A 9,121-nucleotide genomic window follows, 5' to 3' on the forward strand; every position below is an offset into this window, starting at 1 on the left:
GAAAATAATCAGTTAGAATGGGCCCTGGAGGCAATGGGAAACCCCTGAAAGGTTTAAGCAATGGCATTGCATGGCATGATGACATTTATGTGTTAGAAGGATTTCTCTAGCTGTTAGGTGAAGAATCGGTTGGAGAGGAGGAGATTGGATGAGAGTGGACTATTTAGGAGTTTACTGAAGAAGTCCAGGCAAGAGATGATGGTAACTTGATCCAGGATGGCGGCAATGGTATTGGAGATGGTGTAAAGCTTGTTTTGGAGGTAGAAATTAGCTGTGCTCGACAAAGTGTGGTCTGGGAACTGGGGCTGATCTGTGAACTGTTACCAGTCCACAAGACAAGTACAAAAAGTGAGAGCTGAGAGTAAGGACTTAGAAATCTTGATAGCAATTTGACATTACCGGGACATTTTTATTGTATTGCACAAAAGTATCATATGGGAAAATAAATAAATAAATAAATGAAATGTCCTTTACTACAGATAGCTTGAAGGACATGCTAATGAATAGGATGCTTGAGGAGGTGGGAGATAGAGAAAACAGGGATGGCCCAGCAAGACTTCCAATGACAGTGGCTATGTTCCAAGCATCCCTGTTGTTCTGGTTACCTAGCGCTGCTCTGACAGGAATATACCACAAATAGGATGGCCTTAACAAACAGGAGTTTATTCCCTAACAGGTTAAAGTCTTTAAGTCCAAGTTCAAAGTGCCAGGCTCTAGGGGCTGAGTGAAAGCCCCTCAATCTTGGGCTTCAGCTCTGCCTCCTGCTCCCAACCCACTGGAGCTAGAGGCTTTTCTTCACTCAGACAGCTGCTGGCTGCTGAGGCTGACAAACCAAGGTTGACAAGTAAAAAGGCACAGTCCTGATGTTACCAAACCACACAGCAGGCCATTAATTCAAGTCCATTGAAAGTTCCAAGGTCAACAGAGCATGGCAGGCGACTGAGCAATGACTTGGCTACGTGCAGGGTTCAAGTGTGCCATAAGCTAGAGACCATTCCCAAAGCTGCTTTTTATATTCAGGAATCAGCCCACATCTCTAAAGCAGCTACTCAGCTGCTTGTGGTAGATCCCACCATGGAGCTGATTGCCAGACTCATCATGGGGAATGACTACCACAAACTGCCCAGCCACTCAACCAGGTCCAGCCAAGTTGACACACAACATTAACTACCACACTGGTATCCTCAGGCACATGAACAGGCCTTGGGGAAGAGATGTTTGCTAATTTGTACTCCCAGAGTTGGTCAGGTAATGATGATCCTGAGCAGTGTCGAGGCTCACACAGAACACCAGGAAAAATGAGGACAAAAGACTAGATTCAGAAAAAAATAAGATCTAGGTCTAGGTGACCATGAACCACAGAGGGATCCAGCTGTGCTTCCTTCTCCATCTTCTACAAGCTTTGCCCTTGGCCTGCCTTAAAGGCACAGGACTACAAAGAGTGTTTATGGAAACTGGGAGCCATGTTGGACTCCTCGTTGCCCCACGTCTCCCACACTTAATTCAGTTACCAAGCTCTGTAACCTCAAGAGGCAATATAATGTGGGGTTCAAAGCATGGACTCTAGAAATAGACTGCCTAAGTTTGAATACTGACCCTGTCATTTACTAGGTATGTAAACTTGAATGTGTTTCTACACCCCTTTGGACCTGTTCTTTGGGTTGTTGTGAGTAATAAATTAGTTATGTGTCAAGTGCTTAGAATGATGCTTGGCATCTGGTGAGAATTCTGTGTGTTAGCTGCTGCTGTTACTGTTATTAAATAGGTTACTTCTGCTTCCTGACTATCTCCTGGATGAACCTGACCCTCTCTCCATTCCTTCTGCCACTTCCCCAGATATAGCAATAGCCTCCTCCTCAGCGGCCTCCCTGTCTTCATTTGAGTCCTCTCATGCTCCACTCTGGCCCCAGAATCGTCTTTCCAAACCATGAATTTGGCCTTTCCACTTCTGTGTTTAAAATCCGTCAGTGGTTGTCCCTTGCCCCAGGATGAAATCCAAGCTCACAGATAAAACTCACAAAGCCCTGTATGATTCAGTCCTTTTCTACCCATTACTGCCTCAGCTTTTGCCACATCTGCCTTTGTCTTCCATGTGTCAGCCACATGAGTCTTTTTCCAATTTCCCAAATGGCTTTTGCATATTCTAATTCCTCTGCCTGGGTCACCATCCCCAACACTTTCTTCAAATCAGCTCCTTTGCCTCCTTCAAATTTCAGCTCAGTAGTAACAGCTTCTAAGATGTCTTCCCTGACTCCCAAGGCAGAATTAGGAGCTCCTTCCCTTGGGTCCCACAACCCCTGTGCCTCCTTGACATAGCACTGACCACATATTGTTGTTTTTGCTCTTACCTATCTGGCTACCCAGAGCTCCTCCAAGGCAGGCCCTGGGCCTAAATCATCTGTACAGATGCTCAATAAACCCATCTGAAATGGGATTGAATTAGAACTACCCCAATATTGCTTTTTAAGAGCCAGAAAGCAGAATAAAGTGGCTGCATCCAACTTCTCCAGGAGCGGCTCGTGCGTGGGCAAGGGGAGCATGAGATGTTCTTTTCTCATACCATCCTCTTCCTGCTGCCAACCCCCTCCTAGCCGCGTGAGTCTCGTGAGCTGACTGCAGACGGGGTGGGCTTGGCAGTGGCTGTCTGGCTGTGTGCCCACAACCAGTGGGCGCCCAGGAAACACTTGCTGAAGGGAGCTCAGCACCACCCAAGCAGTCCTGCCCTCCAACTCCTCCCACTGGATGTTGGAGACAGGAGTAGGTGGAGAGTGGAAGGTCAGTTACCTGAACCTGCCATATGGCTGGGCCTCAATCTTCTCTGAGAAATGGATTCAGTAATTTCTACCTTAATGGTTGTCATAGAGATTCAAGGAGATCACAGAGTGGCCACTTTCTATTCCTGCTGGACCCTTGTAAACTCTCTTGGCATCAGCAGCGAAACTAAGGTGAAGGTAATGAGGAAAACTCAACTTTGGAGAGACTTCACTTCAGTGCAGCATAGATGGGAAGGTGCTCTGAGAATGTGGCTCATTTTTGAAAGCCCCTTGAGTAGTGAAGCTGGGCACTGACTTGCAGTGGTGAGGATGCTGAGGTGAGCAATTCAAGAAAAAAAGGATTAAGGGGGTATGGAGGGGAACTGAAATATACCACTGCCAATGATGGCTAACATTTCTAGAGAGCACTTATTATGGGCAGGGACTTGTTAAAACCAAAAACCAAATCCAACTCATAGGACAGAGTAGAACTGTCCCATAGAATTTTCAAGGCTGTAATCTTCATGGAAGCAGATTGCCACATCTCTCTCCTGTGCAGAAGCTGGTGAATTCGAACCACTAACCATTAGGTTAGCAGCCAAATGTTTTAACCACTACACCATCAGAGCTGTGCTTCACATATACAATTTGATTTAAACCTCAAAATAGTATTATTACTATTCCCATTTTACATATAAGAAAACTAAGTCAAGGGAGAGAAGAAATTTGCCCAAGGATACACTAAGGCAGAGGAAGGATTGAGTCCAATGCTGTTTGACTCTCAAGTCCATGCTCTTTTCATTCTGTTTGGGATGTTGCCAATTGGCCTTCAGCCCCCACCTGCCCTTCTACCCCCTTCTGTGTGCCACCAGAGCTGAAAACCTGAGAACTACATTTCTCAGACTCCTGTGCCAGCTGGATTCCAGTCCGGTTCTGCAATTGGAAAGCGCACAGGGGACATAAGAAGGCAGGAAGGAGATTGAAGCCATTTTCTGCTTCTGTCATTTGTGGAAGTGTGAACTCTTAGATTCCAGGAGCTGCACTGACATCAGTTCCAGGAACATCTGTGGGGGTGCTGGCTCCACTCTCCCCTTTTACTTCTCCAGACCTAGGAGCAGTAATGGTTTCTTTGATCTCTGGGTGGCACCCCTCTCCCCTTTTGCTCTCCAGCCCATCCAGTACTTTTGGAACAAATTCTGGCTGCTTGAAATACCTAGAGAGATTTGTTTCCAATTGGACACTGCCTGATGAAGTGTTGCTCTTACTACTCCTTCAATCTGAGGCAATAACCAATTATACAATCAGGGTGTCAACCAAGCAGGCAGAGAGCAAAGCTGAGGCCTCTATGGGACACTGGAGATTCATCAGGGGAAATGAAACACACATCTTTTGGGCCAACACCAGGAAAGGAGGATGTGGGTCAGAGGCTCCCAGCAGGCATTCAACAAGCTAGGCTTGTGCTATTAGGGTAATTACAGAGCCCACTCACAATTGAAGCTGAATCCAAAAGCCTTCCTGGCAGATTCAAGATGGCTCTGGACTGGAGTGCCGCAAGAGAGCATCAAGGCTGGCAGCTGAGCAGCCTAAGAGAAAGCCAACAGGTTATCTTCTGCCTGCTCCCACTTCCCTGTTGTTGTTTTTATGTGCTGTCAAGTCGACTCCAACTCATAGTGACCCTGTATGGCAGAATAGTACTGCACCATAGAGTTTCCCCAGGCTGTGTGTAATCATTATAGGAGCAGATTACCAGTTCTTTTTCCCACGGAGAGTTGCTGGTGGTTTTGAACCATCAGCATTACGATTAGCAGCCAAGTGCTTAACCATTGCACCACCAGGGCTCCTTCTACTATCTTTAGAAAATCATATATTTTGTGTTCACTGTTCTTTACATTTAGGAACTTAATTGAGAACAAGCTTTGGGAATCTGACAAACATGGGGCTACATCCTTCACCAGCTCCATGAGTCACTTAGCTTTCCCACCAGAGCCTCCATCTCCTGTTTATATGAAATAGGGGCTGTCATGCCCACTGCACAAGTGTGAGGGTTGAGTAAGATAATGTATGCAAAGTACCTAGCCCAGCTCCTGGCCTGTTGCAGATGCTTAACAGCTGTGCATTCTCACTCTCCCCTCTTCTGAATCATAAGCCCCCTATTTAGTTATTTAACATGTCCTGTATGTATGTCTCTCAAGCTCCATTATAAAGTCTGGATAAATAAAGACCATGTTACAGCCTTCTTCACCTTATTCAGAGTACCTAGTTCATATAAAAGTAATAATATGTCTTTAATAATAAATAAACTTTCACATCCATAAAAAATAAAAAGAAGACGGGAAAAGAGAAATGAGGCTTCCATTCAGCCTGCATCTGCTGTATGGAGGAAGACAGACTGAAATTTTAGAATCTCCTCCATTTATTTTAGTATAATTCATTCCTCTTTTCCTCCCTTCCTTTCTTCCACAAATATTTAGTTTCCAAGCCTGGAAATACAAAGATAAATAAGGTATAGATAGTACTCACCTTGAGGATTCCAGATTCTAATGGGGAAAGACATCATGTCAACAGGCAAGAACAACCAGGGAGTGGGTTGATGGAGCATTGACAGCCACACTCAGAGCATAGATTGGCATCATGACAGGGAATCACAGTGGTGGTAGGAGGTGGCAGTCAGGGGAGGCTTCCTGGAAGAAATTACTCATGTGCTAGGTTATAAAGGAAGAATAGAGAAGAATGACATGAAAGGGCAGCATTGGGAAGATACAGTAAAAGGAGCACAAAGACCAGGATCTTTACCTCAGATCTTTTTTAGTTGTCAGACTCAGGACAAATCATGGACCCTTGATGAAGCTCAGTTTCCTCTTCTGTAAGGTGAGTAAAGTTGTCATGAAGTTTGGTGACATTATAGGAAGGACCTTGTATAAAGTAGGTGTCAATGAAACAGCAGCTTCCTCCACCACAACAGTGGCCTTTCCTGACGGAAATAGGAGCTGAAAGTTAGACCTGTGTGGGGCTTAAATACCTCTTAAAGAAGCTTTGTTGGCTTCTGCATGAGGAACTTGCTCCCTACCTTCCCCTATTGAATCTGGTTTCTGAGCAGGCCTTATTGTTAATTACAAAATAAAAATACCAAAAATTAATCCAATCTCTCCCTTCAATGCACACTTCTGAGGTTAGAACTATCCAGGACATAATGGGAAGAAGATAAGAGACACTGCCTCCCAGATGTTGGTGAACCCCTCCTAACTCATATCTCTGCAGCTTTTTTTATTTTTATTTTTTAATGTTTGGGATACCACAGCTCAAAAAGAAACCATCCCTGCATCCCTGCTTTTCTTTTTCCCTTTCCAAACTGAACAAGTTCCTGAACTTGTCAAACATAAATGCAAAATTATGAAAAACAATCATAAGTGAAAACCCAAGTTATTAAAATGTATGGGGACTAATTATTGATCTGATGATATGCTGACTAAAAAGAAAGAGACACACTTGGATAAATGGAAATCTTTTAAAGACATTAATATACATGTGTTTATTTTTCCTCATCTACACCGAAAGCTGCAGTAGGGCTGTATTGTTTAACAAATTAGAGGGGGGTGACAATGCCGTGTTTGGCCCAATGTGTGATGTCTCTCCACTCAGACTTACTCATTTCTGCCAAATTAAAATGATGGCACCCTCTCCACTGCAGGTCACAGGAATGTGTAATGCAAATACAAATGTCATTAGGGAAGATTTTGACCTTGGGCAGCTGCTGGGAGGAGCCTGCACATTGGCCTCGTGCTATTTCAGTACCAAAAGGAACCTGGCTGCTCTCTGGGAACTTGTTGCTCCCAAACTGGGGGACAGCCAAAGGAGGAGCTCTGCCAGGAGGGGTGGCACTTTGTGCTTTTCCTAGAAGGGTAGATCTCCCCACCTGCCACTTCCTCTGTTCCCCCCAGGGCCAGACCTTATTTCCCCCATGGGACACCACTGCCTTGAAACTCCATTCCAAAATGAATGTCATTTCCCAGAGCCTTGGTTTTCCCATCTGCAAAATGGACCTCCTGGTGCCAGGAGGCCTAATATGATGATGAAGAGTTGAGACTCCAGAGTCAGGCAGACCCAATTTTCTAACCAATCCTGAGCTACATAACCTGTCTGAGCCTCCTTTTTCATTGGTAAAATGGGGCAATAACAGTAATATAAACCTCAGAGAATTGTTTCAAGAGCAAATGAGGTAATACATGAAAAGCACTTAGAGCCTGGCACATAGCAAGAGCTCTGGTGTTACAGTGCCTAAGGCATTAGACTGCTACCCAGAAGGCTGGTGGTTCAAACCTACTAGCCACTCCTCAGAAGGAAGATTAGGCAATCTACTTCCATAGTGATACAGCCTCAGAAACCCAAGGAGGGGTCGCTATGAGTCAAATCTGACTCAATGGCAGTGGGTTTGGGTTTTGGTTTTTTGTTTTGTTTTGTTTTTGGTTTATTGTTATTATTGCCTATCTCATGGTTAAATTAAATCATGTAAAGTATATGAAAACAATAAATGCAATGTTATCTCCTCAAAATATTTTCTCAAATTAAAAAGCAAAAACAAAAGCAACCTGGCTCTAAAGTCACTTCCTTAAGAAGACCACACATATGTACTGGCTGGGTCAGCTGACCTCTGGTTGCACTCTCTTAAGATTCCTGCGGGAATCTTGGGTTCTGGGTTTTGGTATCAGAGTACTTTCGGAACAGGTTTAAGTATCTCTGTTCATGTGTGCAATTACTATCCTATAATGCCACATGGTCAGTCCTGCTGGGCTCTCAGTATGGCCTCCTCCAAGAAGCCTTCTTGGAGTTCTCCCTACAGACACCTCTGGTACCTGTCTGATTATGGTTGTTACTATAGGTGTCCATCTCTCCCACCTGAGAGTGAGATCCTGGAGGACAATTACTAAGCTTCACCATGCTCTGGGCCCCAGGACTCCAAACAGAGTAATAAACAGAGTAGCAAACACTTACCATGCATTTACTCTGGGCCAGGCACTAGGCTAACAAATTCACAAACACAACTTCACAGTATTAATATTAATTAACATTAACTTCATAAGGTGAGGAGAAGCATCACACAGCTTTACAGATAAGGAAATACAGGCTCAGATAAGTCAAGTTCCTTGCCCAGAGTTACACTTCAAATGAACAGTAGGTTCTGCTCAGAATTCATGTATTTCTGTACCCATAGCCTGCACCTCAACCACTACAGTTTAGGAGAGGAAGAGAGAGAAGGGAGGGGATAAGGGAAGGAAGTAGGCAGAGAGAGAAATTGTTTCACTTGCCTGTCTATACCTTGGGGCAAAGACATCCTTTAGGAGGCTGCTGTAGGAATCAGAATGAAAGGTGACAACAGCCTCAAAAACACAGGGTGGGAAGGAAAGTTGGTGGTGTAATGGAGAGATGCTTAGGAGGGAGCATCTTCAGGATTTGTTCATTGCTGAATGGAAAAGTGTTAAAGACAAAATTTTCAGTGTCTATGGAAGCAGCAACTAAGAAATCAAATGACATTATATTGGGGAAATTTGCTGCAAACGACTTCTTTAAAGTTTTTTAAAAAGCGAAGATGTCACTTAAAAGTTTTAAAAAGCAAAGATGTAAATTTCATGACTAAGGTGCACCTGCCCAAAACTGTTGTCTCTTCAGTCACCTCATATACATGTGAAAGCTGGACAACAAAAAAGGAAAACAGAAGAAGAATCAATGCATTCAAATTGTGGTGCTGGATAAGAATATAGAATACACCATAGGCTGCCTTAGCGTAGTGCCTAAAGTACTTGATGGCTAACCAGAAGGCTGGAGGTTCAAACCCACCAAGCCACTCCTGTGAAGAAAGGTTGGGTAATCTACTTCCTTAGTGATACTGCCTCAGAAATCCAAAGAGTGATCGCTATGAGTCAGGTCCGATTTGATGGCAAACAACAGCAACAACAACATTGTTGTTAGGTGCTGTCGAGTCGTTTCTGCCTCATAGGGACCCCATGCACAGCAGAACAAAACACTGGCCAATCCCACACCAGCTCCCTGATCCCTGCTATACTTGAACCCATCATTACAGCCACCATGTCAATACATCTCATTGAAGGCCTTCCCCTCTTTTGTCGACCCTCCATCTTACAAAGCATGACATCCTTCTCCAGGGAATGGTCCCTTCTGACAACATGACCAAAGTAGGTGAAATGAAAAATGGCCATTCTCACTTCCAAGGAGCATTTCGGGTGCACTTCCTCCAGGACAGATCTGTTAGTTCTTTGAGCAGTCCATGGTACTTTCAGCATTCTTCGCTAGCACCACATCTCAAAAGCATCAACTCTTCTTTGGTCTTCCTTATTTATTGTCCAGCTCTCACA

Source organism: Orycteropus afer, unplaced genomic scaffold (assembly GCF_000298275.1).
Source record: "Orycteropus afer afer isolate SDZICR_OR568_19922 unplaced genomic scaffold, OryAfe1.0 scaffold00145, whole genome shotgun sequence".
Lineage (NCBI taxonomy): Eukaryota > Metazoa > Chordata > Mammalia > Tubulidentata > Orycteropodidae > Orycteropus > Orycteropus afer.